We start from the raw sequence: 13,407 nt of genomic DNA, 5'->3' as shown, positions 1-13,407 counted from the left end.
TTATTTGCACGAGGGAAATTTTGCCGTGAACTTCTTGTCTTGGGCACGACTGAAGTACTGGCTCCGAAAATGCAGTTGGGCTGCTCGACGCAAGTCAGGATGGCCGAGCGGTCTAAGGCGCTGCGTTCAGGTCGCAGTCTCCTCTGGAGGCGTGGGTTCGAATCCCACTTCTGACAGTTGTGTTTTAGATTGACATTGGACCTTGTAATCATGCCACCCCATGCATCGATAGGCCAAGAACTTGCCATTAGTTGGTCATGTTCTACACAGCACAAGTTTAGGAGGAAGTGTATCAGTTTAATGTCAACGCTATATTTCTAAAAGTGTTCTCTGTTGCCTAAGCACAGCGACTGACTAGCACTCACCCAGTCAGATCAGCACCAACAGTAGTTCTTCGACTGCTTTGCGGTGTGACCGATACAATGACCTGTTGCAGTATGTGCAGCTACTCTCCATAGCTAACACTGCTCCTGGAAGATTGCTGCCGTCACACAAGTGAAAGGTTGCTGCTGCATTGGCCGGGAATGGAACCCGGGCCTCCCGCGTGGCAGGCGAGAATTCTACCACTGAACCACCAATGCTTGTTGACGTCACCAAATGTGGACTGACGCGGTGTCACGATGAACTTGACTTATTTGCACGAGGGAAATTTTGCCGTAAACTTCTTGTCTTGGGCACGACTGAAGTACTGGCTCCGAAAATGCAGTTGGGCTGCTCGACGCAAGTCAGGATGGCCGAGCGGTCTAAGGCGCTGCGTTCAGGTCGCAGTCTCCTCTGGAGGCGTGTGTTCGAATCCCACTTCTGACAGTTGTGTTTTAGATTGACATTGGACCTTGTAATCATGCCACCCCATTCATCGATAGGCCAAGAACTTGCCATTAGTTGGTCATGTTCTACACAGCACAAGTTTAGCAGAGCAGGAGGAAGTGTATCAGTTTAATGTCAACGCTATATTTCTAAAAGTGTCCTCTGTTGCCTAAGCACAGCGACTGACTAGCACTCACCCAGTCAGATCAGCACCAACAGTAGTTCTTCGACTGCTTTGCGGTGTGACCGATACAATGACCTGTTGCAGTATGTGCAGCTACTCTCCATAGCTAACACTGCTCCTGGAAGATTGCTGCCGTCACACAAGTGAAAGGTTGCTGCTGCATTGGCCGGGAATGGAACCTGGGCCTCCCGCGTGGCAGGCGAGAATTCTACCACTGAACCACCAATGCTTGTTGACGTCACCAAATGTGGACTGACGCGGTGTCACGATGAACTTGACTTATTTGCACGAGGGAAATTTTGCCGTGAACTTCTTGTCTTGGGCACGACTGAAGTACTGGCTCCGAAAATGCAGTTGGGCTGCTCGACGCAAGTCAGGATGGCCGAGCGGTCTAAGGCGCTGCGTTCAGGTCGCAGTCTCCTCTGGAGGCGTGGGTTCGAATCCCACTTCTGACAGTTGTGTTTTAGATTGACATTGGACCTTGTAATCATGCCACCCCATGCATCGATAGGCCAAGAACTTGCCATTAGTTGGTCATGTTCTACACAGCACAAGTTTAGCAGAGCAGGAGGAAGTGTATCAGTTTAGTGAGAACTCTATATTTCAAAAAGTGTCCTCTGTTGCCTAAGCTCAGCGACTGACTAGCACTCACCGCGTAAGATCAGCACCAACAGTAGTTCTTCGACTGCTTTGCGGTGTGACCGATACAATGACCTGTTGCAGTATGTGCAGCTACTCTCCATAGCTAACACTGCTCCTGGAAGATTGCTGCCGTCACACAAGTGAAAGGTTGCTGCTGCATTGGCCGGGAATGGAACCCGGACCTCCCGCGTGGCAGGCGAGAATTCTACCACTGAACCACCAATGCTTGTTGACGTCACCAAATGTGGACTGACGCGGTGTCACGATGAACTTGACTTATTTGCACGAGGGAAATTTTGCCGTGAACTTCTTGTCTTGGGCACGACTGAAGTACTGGCTCCGAAAATGCAGTTGGGCTGCTCGACGCAAGTCAGGATGGCCGAGCGGTCTAAGGCGCTGCGTTCAGGTCGCAGTCTCCTCTGGAGGCGTGGGTTCGAATCCCACTTCTGACAGTTGTGTTTTAGATTGACATTGGACCTTGTAATCATGCCACCCCATGCATCGATAGGCCAAGAACTTGCCATTAGTTGGTCATGTTCTACACAGCACAAGTTTAGCAGAGCAGGAGGAAGTGTATCAGTTTAATGTCAACGCTATATTTCTAAAAGTGTCCTCTGTTGCCTAAGCACAGCGACTGACTAGCACTCACCCAGTCAGATCAGCACCAACAGTAGTTCTTCGACTGCTTTGCGGTGTGACCGATACAATGACCTGTTGCAGTATGTGCAGCTACTCTCCATAGCTAACACTGCTCCTGGAAGATTGCTGCCGTCACACAAGTGAAAGGTTGCTGCTGCATTGGCCGGGAATCGAACCCGGGCCTCCCGCGTGGCAGGCGAGAATTCTACCACTGAACCACCAATGCTTGTTGACGTCACCAAATGTGGACTGACACGGTGTCACGATGAACTTGACTTATTTGCACGAGGGAAATTTTGCCGTGAACTTCTTGTCTTGGGCACGACTGAAGTACTGGCTCCGAAAATGCAGTTGGGCTGCTCGACGCAAGTCAGGATGGCCGAGCGGTCTAAGGCGCTGCGTTCAGGTCGCAGTCTCCTCTGGAGGCGTGGGTTCGAATCCCACTTCTGACAGTTGTGTTTTAGATTGACATTGGACCTTGTAATCATGCCACCCCATGCATCGATAGGCCAAGAACTTGCCATTAGTTGGTCATGTTCTACACAGCACAAGTTTAGCAGAGCAGGAGGAAGTGTATCAGTTTAGTGAGAACTCTATATTTCAAAAAGTGTCCTCTGTTGCCTAAGCACAGCGACTGACTAGCACTCACTGCGTCAGATCAGCACCAACAGTAGTTCTTCGACTGCTTTGCGGTGTGACCGATACAATGACCTGTTGCAGTATGTGCAGCTACTCTCCATAGCTAACACTGCTCCTGGAAGATTGCTGCCGTCACACAAGTGAAAGGTTGCTGTTGCATTGGCCGGGAATCGAACCCGGGCCTCCCGCGTGGCAGGCGAGAATTCTACCACTGAACCACCAATGCTTGTTGACGTCACCAAATGTGGACTGACGCGGAGTCGCGATGAACTTGACTTATTTGCACGAGGGCAATTTTGCCGTGAACTTCTTGTCTTGGGCACGACTGAATTACTGGCTCCGAAAATGCAGTTGGGCTGCTCGACTCAAGTCAGGATGGCCGAGCGGTCTAAGGCGCTGCGTTCAGGTCGCAGTCTCCTCTGGAGGCGTGGGTTCGAATCCCACTTCTGACAGTTGTGTTTTAGATTGACATTGGACCTTGTAATCATGCCACCCCATGCATCGATAGGCCAAGAACTTGCCATTAGTTGGTCATGTTCTACACAGCACAAGTTTAGCAGAGCAGGAGGAAGTGTATCAGTTTAATGTCAACGCTATATTTCTAAAAGTGTCCTCTGTTGCCTAAGCACAGCGACTGACTAGCACTCACCCAGTCAGATCAGCACCAACAGTAGTTCTTCGACTGCTTTGCGGTGTGACCGATACAATGACCTGTTGCAGTATGTGCAGCTACTCTCCATAGCTAACACTGCTCCTGGAAGATTGCTGCCGTCACACAAGTGAAAGGTTGCTGCTGCATTGGCCGGGAATGGAACCCGGGCCCTCCCGCGTGGCAGGCGAGAATTCTACCACTGAACCACCAATGCTTGTTGACGTCACCAAATGTGGACTGACGCGGTGTCACGATGAACTTGACTTATTTGCACGAGGGAAATTTTGCCGTGAACTTCTTGTCTTGGGCACGACTGAAGTACTGGCTCCGAAAATGCAGTTGGGCTGCTCGACGCAAGTCAGGATGGCCGAGCGGTCTAAGGCGCTGCGTTCAGGTCGCAGTCTCCTCTGGAGGCGTGGGTTCGAATCCCACTTCTGACAGTTGTGTTTTAGATTGACATTGGACCTTGTAATCATGCCACCCCATGCATCGATAGGCCAAGAACTTGCCATTAGTTGGTCATGTTCTACACAGCACAAGTTTAGCAGAGCAGGAGGAAGTGTATCAGTTTAATGTCAACGCTATATTTCTAAAAGTGTCCTCTGTTGCCTAAGCACAGCGACTGACTAGCACTCACCCAGTCAGATCAGCACCAACAGTAGTTCTTCGACTGCTTTGCGGTGTGACCGATACAATGACCTGTTGCAGTATGTGCAGCTACTCTCCATAGCTAACACTGCTCCTGGAAAATTGCTGCCGTCACACAAGTGAAAGGTTGCTGTTGCATTGGCCGGGAATCGAACCCGGGCCTCCCGCGTGGCAGGCGAGAATTCTACCACTGAACCACCAATGCTTGTTGACGTCACCAAATGTGGACTGAAGCGGTGTCACGATGAACTTGACTTATTTGCACGAGGGAAATTTTGCCGTGAACTTCTTGTCTTGGGCACGACTGAAGTACTGGCTCCGAAAATGCAGTTGGGCTGCTCGACGCAAGTCAGGATGGCCGAGCGGTCTAAGGCGCTGCGTTCAGGTCGCAGTCTCCTCTGGAGGCGTGGGTTCGAATCCCACTTCTGACAGTTGTGTTTTAGATTGACATTGGACCTTGTAATCATGCCACCCCATGCATCGATAGGCCAAGAACTTGCCATTAGTTGGTCATGTTCTACACAGCACAAGTTTAGCAGAGCAGGAGGAAGTGTATCAGTTTAATGTCAACGCTATATTTCTAAAAGTGTCCTCTGTTGCCTAAGCACAGCGACTGACTAGCACTCACCCAGTCAGATCAGCACCAACAGTAGTTCTTCGACTGCTTTGCGGTGTGACCGATACAATGACCTGTTGCAGTATGTGCAGCTACTCTCCATAGCTAACACTGCTCCTGGAAGATTGCTGCCGTCACACAAGTGAAAGGTTGCTGCTGCATTGGCCGGGAATGGAACCCGGGCCACCCGCGTGGCAGGCGAGAATTCTACCACTGAACCACCAATGCTTGTTGACGTCACCAAATGTGGACTGACACGGTGTCACGATGAACTTGACTTATTTGCACGAGGGAAATTTTGCCGTGAACTTCTTGTCTTGGGCACGACTGAAGTACTGGCTCCGAAAATGCAGTTGGGCTGCTCGACGCAAGTCAGGATGGCCGAGCGGTCTAAGGCGCTGCGTTCAGGTCGCAGTCTCCTCTGGAGGCGTGGGTTCGAATCCCACTTCTGACAGTTGTGTTTTAGATTGACATTGGACCTTGTAATCATGCCACCCCATGCATCGATAAGCCAAGAACTTGCCATTAGTTGGTCATGTTCTACACAGCACAAGTTTAGCAGAGCAGGAGGAAGTGTATCAGTTTAATGTCAACGCTATATTTCTAAAAGTGTCCTCTGTTGCCTAAGCACAGCGACTGACTAGCACTCACCCAGTCAGATCAGCACCAACAGTAGTTCTTCGACTGCTTTGCGGTGTGACCGATACAATGACCTGTTGCAGTATGTGCAGCTACTCTCCATAGCTAACACTGCTCCTGGAAGATTGCTGCCGTCACACAAGTGAAAGGTTGCTGTTGCATTGGCCGGGAATCGAACCCGGGCCTCCCGCGTGGCAGGCGAGAATTCTACCACTGAACCACCAATGCTTGTTGACGTCACCAAATGTGGACTGACGCGGAGTCGCGATGAACTTGACTTATTTGCACGAGGGCAATTTTGCCGTGAACTTCTTGTCTTGGGCACGACTGAATTACTGGCTCCGAAAATGCAGTTGGGCTGCTCGACTCAAGTCAGGATGGCCGAGCGGTCTAAGGCGCTGCGTTCAGGTCGCAGTCTCCTCTGGAGGCGTGGGTTCGAATCCCACTTCTGACAGTTGTGTTTTAGATTGACATTGGACCTTGTAATCATGCCACCCCATGCATCGATAGGCCAAGAACTTGCCATTAGTTGGTCATGTTCTACACAGCACAAGTTTAGCAGAGCAGGAGGAAGTGTATCAGTTTAGTGAGAACTCTATATTTCAAAAAGTGTCCTCTGTTGCCTAAGCACAGCGACTGACTAGCACTCACCGCGTAAGATCAGCACCAACAGTAGTTCTTCGACTGCTTTGCGGTGTGACCGATACAATGACCTGTTGCAGTATGTGCAGCTACTCTCCATAGCTAACACTGCTCCTGGAAGATTGCTGCCGTCACACAAGTGAAAGGTTGCTGCTGCATTGGCCGGGAATGGAACCCGGGCCTCCCGCGTGGCAGGCGAGAATTCTACCACTGAACCACCAATGCTTGTTGACGTCACCAAATGTGGACTGACGCGGTGTCACGATGAACTTGACTTATTTGCACGAGGGCAATTTTGCCGTGAACTTCTTGTCTTGGGCACGACTGAAGTACTGGCTCCGAAAATGCAGTTGGGCTGCTCGACGCAAGTCAGGATGGCCGAGCGGTCTAAGGCGCTGCGTTCAGGTCGCAGTCTCCTCTGGAGGCGTGGGTTCGAATCCCACTTCTGACAGTTGTGTTTTAGATTGACATTGGACCTTGTAATCATGCCACCCCATGCATCGATAGGCCAAGAACTTGCCATTAGTTGGTCATGTTCTACACAGCACAAGTTTAGCAGAGCAGGAGGAAGTGTATCAGTTTAATGTCAACGCTATATTTCTAAAAGTGTCCTCTGTTGCCTAAGCACAGCGACTGACTAGCACTCACCCAGTCAGATCAGCACCAACAGTAGTTCTTCGACTGCTTTGTGGTGTGACCGATACAATGACCTGTTGCAGTATGTGCAGCTACTCTCCATAGCTAACACTGCTCCTGGAAAATTGCTGCCGTCACACAAGTGAAAGGTTGCTGTTGCATTGGCCGGGAATCGAACCCGGGCCTCCCGCGTGGCAGGCGAGAATTCTACCACTGAACCACCAATGCTTGTTGACGTCACCAAATGTGGACTGACGCGGTGTCACGATGAACTTGACTTATTTGCACGAGGGAAATTTTGCCGTGAACTTCTTGTCTTGGGCACGACTGAAGTACTGGCTCCGAAAATGCAGTTGGGCTGCTCGACGCAAGTCAGGATGGCCGAGCGGTCTAAGGCGCTGCGTTCAGGTCGCAGTCTCCTCTGGAGGCGTGGGTTCGAATCCCACTTCTGACAGTTGTGTTTTAGATTGACATTGGACCTTGTAATCATGCCACCCCATGCATCGATAGGCCAAGAACTTGCCATTAGTTGGTCATGTTCTACACAGCACAAGTTTAGGAGGAAGTGTATCAGTTTAATGTCAACGCTATATTTCTAAAAGTGTCCTCTGTTGCCTAAGCACAGCGACTGACTAGCACTCACCCAGTCAGATCAGCACCAACAGTAGTTCTTCGACTGCTTTGTGGTGTGACCGATACAATGACCTGTTGCAGTATGTGCAGCTACTCTCCATAGCTAACACTGATCCTGGAAGATTGCTGCCGTCACACAAGTGAAAGGTTGCTGCTGCATTGGCCGGGAATCGAACCCGGGCCTCCCGCGTGGCAGGCGAGAATTCTACCACTGAACCACCAATGCTTGTTGACGTCACCAAATGTGGACTGACGCGGTGTCACGATGAACTTGACTTATTTGCACGAGGGAAATTTTGCCGTGAACTTCTTGTCTTGGGCACGACTGAAGTACTAGCTCCGAAAATGCAGTTGGGCTGCTCGACGCAAGTCAGGATGGCCGAGCGGTCTAAGGCGCTGCGTTCAGGTCGCAGTCTCCTCTGGAGGCGTGGGTTCGAATCCCACTTCTGACAGTTGTGTTTTAGATTGACATTGGACCTTGTAATCATGCCACCCCATGCATCGATAGGCCAAGAACTTGCCATTAGTTGGTCATGTTCTACACAGCACAAGTTTAGGAGGAAGTGTATCAGTTTAATGTCAACGCTATATTTCTAAAAGTGTCCTCTGTTGCCTAAGCACAGCGACTGACTAGCACTCACCCAGTCAGATCAGCACCAACAGTAGTTCTTCGACTGCTTTGTGGTGTGACCGATACAATGACCTGTTGCAGTATGTGCAGCTACTCTCCATAGCTAACACTGCTCCTGGAAGATTGCTGCCGTCACACAAGTGAAAGGTTGCTGCTGCATTGGCCGGGAATCGAACCCGGGCCTCCCGCGTGGCAGGCGAGAATTCTACCACTGAACCACCAATGCTTGTTGACGTCACCAAATGTGGACTGACGCGGTGTCACGATGAACTTGACTTATTTGCACGAGGGAAATTTTGCCGTGAACTTCTTGTCTTTGGCACGACTGAAGTACTAGGTCCGAAAATGCAGTTGGGCTGCTCGACGCAAGTCAGGATGGCCGAGCGGTCTAAGGCGCTGCGTTCAGGTCGCAGTCTCCTCTGGAGGCGTGGGTTCGAATCCCACTTCTGACAGTTGTGTTTTAGATTGACATTGGACCTTGTAATCATGCCACCCCATGCATCGATAAGCCAAGAACTTGCCATTAGTTGGTCATGTTCTACACAGCACAAGTTTAGCAGAGCAGGAGGAAGTGTATCAGTTTAATGTCAACGCTATATTTCTAAAAGTGTCCTCTGTTGCCTAAGCACAGCGACTGACTAGCACTCACCCAGTCAGATCAGCACCAACAGTAGTTCTTCGACTGCTTTGCGGTGTGACCGATACAATGACCTGTTGCAGTATGTGCAGCTACTCTCCATAGCTAACACTGCTCCTGGAAGATTGCTGCCGTCACACAAGTGAAAGGTTGCTGCTGCATTGGCCGGGAATGGAACCCGGGCCTCCCGCGTGGCAGGTGAGAATTCTACCACTGAACCACCAATGCTTGTTGACGTCACCAAATGTGGACTGACGCGGTGTCACGATGAACTTGACTTATTTGCACGAGGGAAATTTTGCCGTGAACTTCTTGTCTTGGGCACGACTGAAGTACTGGCTCCGAAAATGCAGTTGGGCTGCTCGACGCAAGTCAGGATGGCCGAGCGGTCTAAGGCGCTGCGTTCAGGTCGCAGTCTCCTCTGGAGGCGTGGGTTCGAATCCCACTTCTGACAGTTGTGTTTTAGATTGACATTGGACCTTGTAATCATGCCACCCCATGCATCGATAGGCCAAGAACTTGCCATTAGTTGGTCATGTTCTACACAGCACAAGTTTAGCAGAGCAGGAGGAAGTGTATCAGTTTAATGTCAACGCTATATTTCTAAAAGTGTCCTCTGTTGCCTAAGCACAGCGACTGACTAGCACTCACCCAGTCAGATCAGCACCAACAGTAGTTCTTCGACTGCTTTGTGGTGTGACCGATACAATGACCTGTTGCAGTATGTGCAGCTACTCTCCATAGCTAACACTGCTCCTGGAAAATTGCTGCCGTCACACAAGTGAAAGGTTGCTGTTGCATTGGCCGGGAATCGAACCCGGGCCTCCCGCGTGGCAGGCAAGAATTCTACCACTGAACCACCAATGCTTGTTGACGTCACCAAATGTGGACTGACGCGGTGTCACGATGAACTTGACTTATTTGCACGAGGGAAATTTTGCCGTGAACTTCTTGTCTTGGGCACGACTGAAGTACTGGCTCCGAAAATGCAGTTGGGCTGCTCGACGCAAGTCAGGATGGCCGAGCGGTCTAAGGCGCTGCGTTCAGGTCGCAGTCTCCTCTGGAGGCGTGGGTTCGAATCCCACTTCTGACAGTTGTGTTTTAGATTGACATTGGACCTTGTAATCATGCCACCCCATGCATCGATAGGCCAAGAACTTGCCATTAGTTGGTCATGTTCTACACAGCACAAGTTTAGGAGGAAGTGTATCAGTTTAATGTCAACGCTATATTTCTAAAAGTGTCCTCTGTTGCCTAAGCACAGCGACTGACTAGCACTCACCCAGTCAGATCAGCACCAACAGTAGTTCTTCGACTGCTTTGCGGTGTGACCGATACAATGACCTGTTGCAGTATGTGCAGCTACTCTCCATAGCTAACACTGCTCCTGGAAGATTGCTGCCGTCACACAAGTGAAAGGTTGCTGCTGCATTGGCCGGGAATCGAACCCGGGCCTCCCGCGTGGCAGGCGAGAATTCTACCACTGAACCACCAATGCTTGTTGACGTCACCAAATGTGGACTGACGCGGTGTCACGATGAACTTGACTTATTTGCACGAGGGAAATTTTGCCGTGAACTTCTTGTCTTTGGCACGACTGAAGTACTAGCTCCGAAAATGCAGTTGGGCTGCTCGACGCAAGTCAGGATGGCCGAGCGGTCTAAGGCGCTGCGTTCAGGTCGCAGTCTCCTCTGGAGGCGTGGGTTCGAATCCCACTTCTGACAGTTGTGTTTTAGATTGACATTGGACCTTGTAATCATGCCACCCCATGCATCGATAAGCCAAGAACTTGCCATTAGTTGGTCATGTTCTACACAGCACAAGTTTAGCAGAGCAGGAGGAAGTGTATCAGTTTAATGTCAACGCTATATTTCTAAAAGTGTCCTCTGTTGCCTAAGCACAGCGACTGACTAGCACTCACCCAGTCAGATCAGCACCAACAGTAGTTCTTCGACTGCTTTGCGGTGTGACCGATACAATGACCTGTTGCAGTATGTGCAGCTACTCTCCATAGCTAACACTGCTCCTGGAAGATTGCTGCCGTCACACAAGTGAAAGGTTGCTGCTGCATTGGCCGGGAATGGAACCCGGGCCTCCCGCGTGGCAGGTGAGAATTCTACCACTGAACCACCAATGCTTGTTGACGTCACCAAATGTGGACTGACGCGGTGTCACGATGAACTTGACTTATTTGCACGAGGGAAATTTTGCCGTGAACTTCTTGTCTTGGGCACGACTGAAGTACTGGCTCCGAAAATGCAGTTGGGCTGCTCGACGCAAGTCAGGATGGCCGAGCGGTCTAAGGCGCTGCGTTCAGGTCGCAGTCTCCTCTGGAGGCGTGGGTTCGAATCCCACTTCTGACAGTTGTGTTTTAGATTGACATTGGACCTTGTAATCATGCCACCCCATGCATCGATAGGCCAAGAACTTGCCATTAGTTGGTCATGTTCTACACAGCACAAGTTTAGCAGAGCAGGAGGAAGTGTATCAGTTTAATGTCAACGCTATATTTCTAAAAGTGTCCTCTGTTGCCTAAGCACAGCGACTGACTAGCACTCACCCAGTCAGATCAGCACCAACAGTAGTTCTTCGACTGCTTTGTGGTGTGACCGATACAATGACCTGTTGCAGTATGTGCAGCTACTCTCCATAGCTAACACTGCTCCTGGAAAATTGCTGCCGTCACACAAGTGAAAGGTTGCTGTTGCATTGGCCGGGAATCGAACCCGGGCCTCCCGCGTGGCAGGCGAGAATTCTACCACTGAACCACCAATGCTTGTTGACGTCACCAAATGTGGACTGACGCGGTGTCACGATGAACTTGACTTATTTGCACGAGGGAAATTTTGCCGTGAACTTCTTGTCTTGGGCACGACTGAAGTAATGGCTCCGAAAATGCAGTTGGGCTGCTCGACGCAAGTCAGGATGGCCGAGCGGTCTAAGGCGCTGCGTTCAGGTCGCAGTCTCCTCTGGAGGCGTGGGTTCGAATCCCACTTCTGACAGTTGTGTTTTAGATTGACATTGGACCTTGTAATCATGCCACCCCATGCATCGATAGGCCAAGAACTTGCCATTAGTTGGTCATGTTCTACACAGCACAAGTTTAGGAGGAAGTGTATCAGTTTAATGTCAACGCTATATTTCTAAAAGTGTCCTCTGTTGCCTAAGCACAGCGACTGACTAGCACTCACCCAGTCAGATCAGCACCAACAGTAGTTCTTCGACTGCTTTGTGGTGTGACCGATACAATGACCTGTTGCAGTATGTGCAGCTACTCTCCATAGCTAACACTGCTCCTGGAAGATTGCTGCCGTCACACAAGTGAAAGGTTGCTGCTGCATTGGCCGGGAATCGAACCCGGGCCTCCCGCGTGGCAGGCGAGAATTCTACCACTGAACCACCAATGCTTGTTGACGTCACCAAATGTGGACTGACGCGGTGTCACGATGAACTTGACTTATTTGCACGAGGGAAATTTTGCCGTAAACTTCTTGTCTTGGGCACGACTGAAGTACTGGCTCCGAAAATGCAGTTGGGCTGCTCGACGCAAGTCAGGATGGCCGAGCGGTCTAAGGCGCTGCGTTCAGGTCGCAGTCTCCTCTGGAGGCGTGGGTTCGAATCCCACTTCTGACAGTTGTGTTTTAGATTGACATTGGACCTTGTAATCATGCCACCCCATTCATCGATAGGCCAAGAACTTGCCATTAGTTGGTCATGTTCTACACAGCACAAGTTTAGCAGAGCAGGAGGAAGTGTATCAGTTTAATGTCAACGCTATATTTCTAAAAGTGTCCTCTGTTGCCTAAGCACAGCGACTGACTAGCACTCACCCAGTCAGATCAGCACCAACAGTAGTTCTTCGACTGCTTTGCGGTGTGACCGATACAATGACCTGTTGCAGTATGTGCAGCTACTCTCCATAGCTAACACTGCTCCTGGAAGATTGCTGCCGTCACACAAGTGAAAGGTTGCTGCTGCATTGGCCGGGAATGGAACCCGGGCCTCCCGCGTGGCAGGCGAGAATTCTACCACTGAACCACCAATGCTTGTTGACGTCACCAAATGTGGACTGACGCGGTGTCACGATGAACTTGACTTATTTGCACGAGGGAAATTTTGCCGTGAACTTCTTGTCTTGGGCACGACTGAAGTACTGGCTCCGAAAATGCAGTTGGGCTGCTCGACGCAAGTCAGGATGGCCGAGCGGTCTAAGGCGCTGCGTTCAGGTCGCAGTCTCCTCTGGAGGCGTGGGTTCGAATCCCACTTCTGACAGTTGTGTTTTAGATTGACATTGGACCTTGTAATCATGCCACCCCATGCATCGATAGGCCAAGAACTTGCCATTAGTTGGTCATGTTCTACACAGCACAAGTTTAGCAGAGCAGGAGGAAGTGTATCAGTTTAGTGAGAACTCTATATTTCAAAAAGTGTCCTCTGTTGCCTAAGCACAGCGACTGACTAGCACTCACCGCGTAAGATCAGCACCAACAGTAGTTCTTCGACTGCTTTGCGGTGTGACCGATACAATGACCTGTTGCAGTATGTGCAGCTACTCTCCATAGCTAACACTGCTCCTGGAAGATTGCTGCCGTCACACAAGTGAAAGGTTGCTGCTGCATTGGCCGGGAATGGAACCCGGGCCTCCCGCGTGGCAGGCGAGAATTCTACCACTGAACCACCAATGCTTGTTGACGTCACCAAATGTGGACTGACGCGGTGTCACGATGAACTTGACTTATTTGCACGAGGGAAATTTTGCCGT

The 13,407-nt window shown here is 50.5% G+C and overlaps 1 protein-coding gene and 30 non-coding genes across 31 annotated transcripts in view; 21 read left to right on the top strand and 10 right to left on the bottom strand.

Moving 5' to 3' along the window:
* ldhd (lactate dehydrogenase D) overlaps positions 1-13,407 on the top strand; it is a 111,488-nt gene that overhangs the window by 50,677 nt on the left and 47,404 nt on the right. The gene's annotated exons all lie outside the window — the stretch shown is intronic.
* trnal-cag (transfer RNA leucine (anticodon CAG)) lies at positions 94-176 on the top strand. The gene has a single exon. It is a non-coding gene; the product is annotated as a tRNA-Leu (tRNA).
* trnal-cag (transfer RNA leucine (anticodon CAG)) lies at positions 1,364-1,446 on the top strand. Its single transcript has one exon. It is a non-coding gene; the product is annotated as a tRNA-Leu (tRNA).
* trnal-cag (transfer RNA leucine (anticodon CAG)) lies at positions 2,003-2,085 on the top strand. Its single transcript has one exon. It is a non-coding gene; the product is annotated as a tRNA-Leu (tRNA).
* trnag-gcc (transfer RNA glycine (anticodon GCC)) lies at positions 2,428-2,498 on the bottom strand. The gene has a single exon. It is a non-coding gene; the product is annotated as a tRNA-Gly (tRNA).
* On the top strand, positions 2,642-2,724 carry trnal-cag (transfer RNA leucine (anticodon CAG)). Its single transcript has one exon. It is a non-coding gene; the product is annotated as a tRNA-Leu (tRNA).
* trnag-gcc (transfer RNA glycine (anticodon GCC)) lies at positions 3,067-3,137 on the bottom strand. Its single transcript has one exon. It is a non-coding gene; the product is annotated as a tRNA-Gly (tRNA).
* Positions 3,281-3,363, top strand: trnal-cag (transfer RNA leucine (anticodon CAG)). The gene has a single exon. It is a non-coding gene; the product is annotated as a tRNA-Leu (tRNA).
* On the top strand, positions 3,921-4,003 carry trnal-cag (transfer RNA leucine (anticodon CAG)). The gene has a single exon. It is a non-coding gene; the product is annotated as a tRNA-Leu (tRNA).
* On the bottom strand, positions 4,346-4,416 carry trnag-gcc (transfer RNA glycine (anticodon GCC)). The gene has a single exon. It is a non-coding gene; the product is annotated as a tRNA-Gly (tRNA).
* Positions 4,560-4,642, top strand: trnal-cag (transfer RNA leucine (anticodon CAG)). The gene has a single exon. It is a non-coding gene; the product is annotated as a tRNA-Leu (tRNA).
* Positions 5,199-5,281, top strand: trnal-cag (transfer RNA leucine (anticodon CAG)). Its single transcript has one exon. It is a non-coding gene; the product is annotated as a tRNA-Leu (tRNA).
* trnag-gcc (transfer RNA glycine (anticodon GCC)) lies at positions 5,624-5,694 on the bottom strand. Its single transcript has one exon. It is a non-coding gene; the product is annotated as a tRNA-Gly (tRNA).
* trnal-cag (transfer RNA leucine (anticodon CAG)) lies at positions 5,838-5,920 on the top strand. Its single transcript has one exon. It is a non-coding gene; the product is annotated as a tRNA-Leu (tRNA).
* On the top strand, positions 6,477-6,559 carry trnal-cag (transfer RNA leucine (anticodon CAG)). Its single transcript has one exon. It is a non-coding gene; the product is annotated as a tRNA-Leu (tRNA).
* Positions 6,902-6,972, bottom strand: trnag-gcc (transfer RNA glycine (anticodon GCC)). Its single transcript has one exon. It is a non-coding gene; the product is annotated as a tRNA-Gly (tRNA).
* Positions 7,116-7,198, top strand: trnal-cag (transfer RNA leucine (anticodon CAG)). The gene has a single exon. It is a non-coding gene; the product is annotated as a tRNA-Leu (tRNA).
* On the bottom strand, positions 7,533-7,603 carry trnag-gcc (transfer RNA glycine (anticodon GCC)). The gene has a single exon. It is a non-coding gene; the product is annotated as a tRNA-Gly (tRNA).
* trnal-cag (transfer RNA leucine (anticodon CAG)) lies at positions 7,747-7,829 on the top strand. The gene has a single exon. It is a non-coding gene; the product is annotated as a tRNA-Leu (tRNA).
* trnag-gcc (transfer RNA glycine (anticodon GCC)) lies at positions 8,164-8,234 on the bottom strand. The gene has a single exon. It is a non-coding gene; the product is annotated as a tRNA-Gly (tRNA).
* On the top strand, positions 8,378-8,460 carry trnal-cag (transfer RNA leucine (anticodon CAG)). The gene has a single exon. It is a non-coding gene; the product is annotated as a tRNA-Leu (tRNA).
* On the top strand, positions 9,017-9,099 carry trnal-cag (transfer RNA leucine (anticodon CAG)). Its single transcript has one exon. It is a non-coding gene; the product is annotated as a tRNA-Leu (tRNA).
* Positions 9,656-9,738, top strand: trnal-cag (transfer RNA leucine (anticodon CAG)). The gene has a single exon. It is a non-coding gene; the product is annotated as a tRNA-Leu (tRNA).
* On the bottom strand, positions 10,073-10,143 carry trnag-gcc (transfer RNA glycine (anticodon GCC)). Its single transcript has one exon. It is a non-coding gene; the product is annotated as a tRNA-Gly (tRNA).
* trnal-cag (transfer RNA leucine (anticodon CAG)) lies at positions 10,287-10,369 on the top strand. The gene has a single exon. It is a non-coding gene; the product is annotated as a tRNA-Leu (tRNA).
* Positions 10,926-11,008, top strand: trnal-cag (transfer RNA leucine (anticodon CAG)). The gene has a single exon. It is a non-coding gene; the product is annotated as a tRNA-Leu (tRNA).
* On the bottom strand, positions 11,351-11,421 carry trnag-gcc (transfer RNA glycine (anticodon GCC)). The gene has a single exon. It is a non-coding gene; the product is annotated as a tRNA-Gly (tRNA).
* trnal-cag (transfer RNA leucine (anticodon CAG)) lies at positions 11,565-11,647 on the top strand. Its single transcript has one exon. It is a non-coding gene; the product is annotated as a tRNA-Leu (tRNA).
* Positions 11,982-12,052, bottom strand: trnag-gcc (transfer RNA glycine (anticodon GCC)). Its single transcript has one exon. It is a non-coding gene; the product is annotated as a tRNA-Gly (tRNA).
* trnal-cag (transfer RNA leucine (anticodon CAG)) lies at positions 12,196-12,278 on the top strand. The gene has a single exon. It is a non-coding gene; the product is annotated as a tRNA-Leu (tRNA).
* On the top strand, positions 12,835-12,917 carry trnal-cag (transfer RNA leucine (anticodon CAG)). The gene has a single exon. It is a non-coding gene; the product is annotated as a tRNA-Leu (tRNA).

The sequence above is a fragment of the Scomber scombrus genome, chromosome 6 (assembly GCF_963691925.1).
Source record: "Scomber scombrus chromosome 6, fScoSco1.1, whole genome shotgun sequence".
Taxonomy (NCBI): domain Eukaryota; kingdom Metazoa; phylum Chordata; class Actinopteri; order Scombriformes; family Scombridae; genus Scomber; species Scomber scombrus.
The sequence above is the reverse complement of the archived record's forward strand: the minus strand, read 5'-3'. Positions and strand labels throughout refer to the sequence as shown.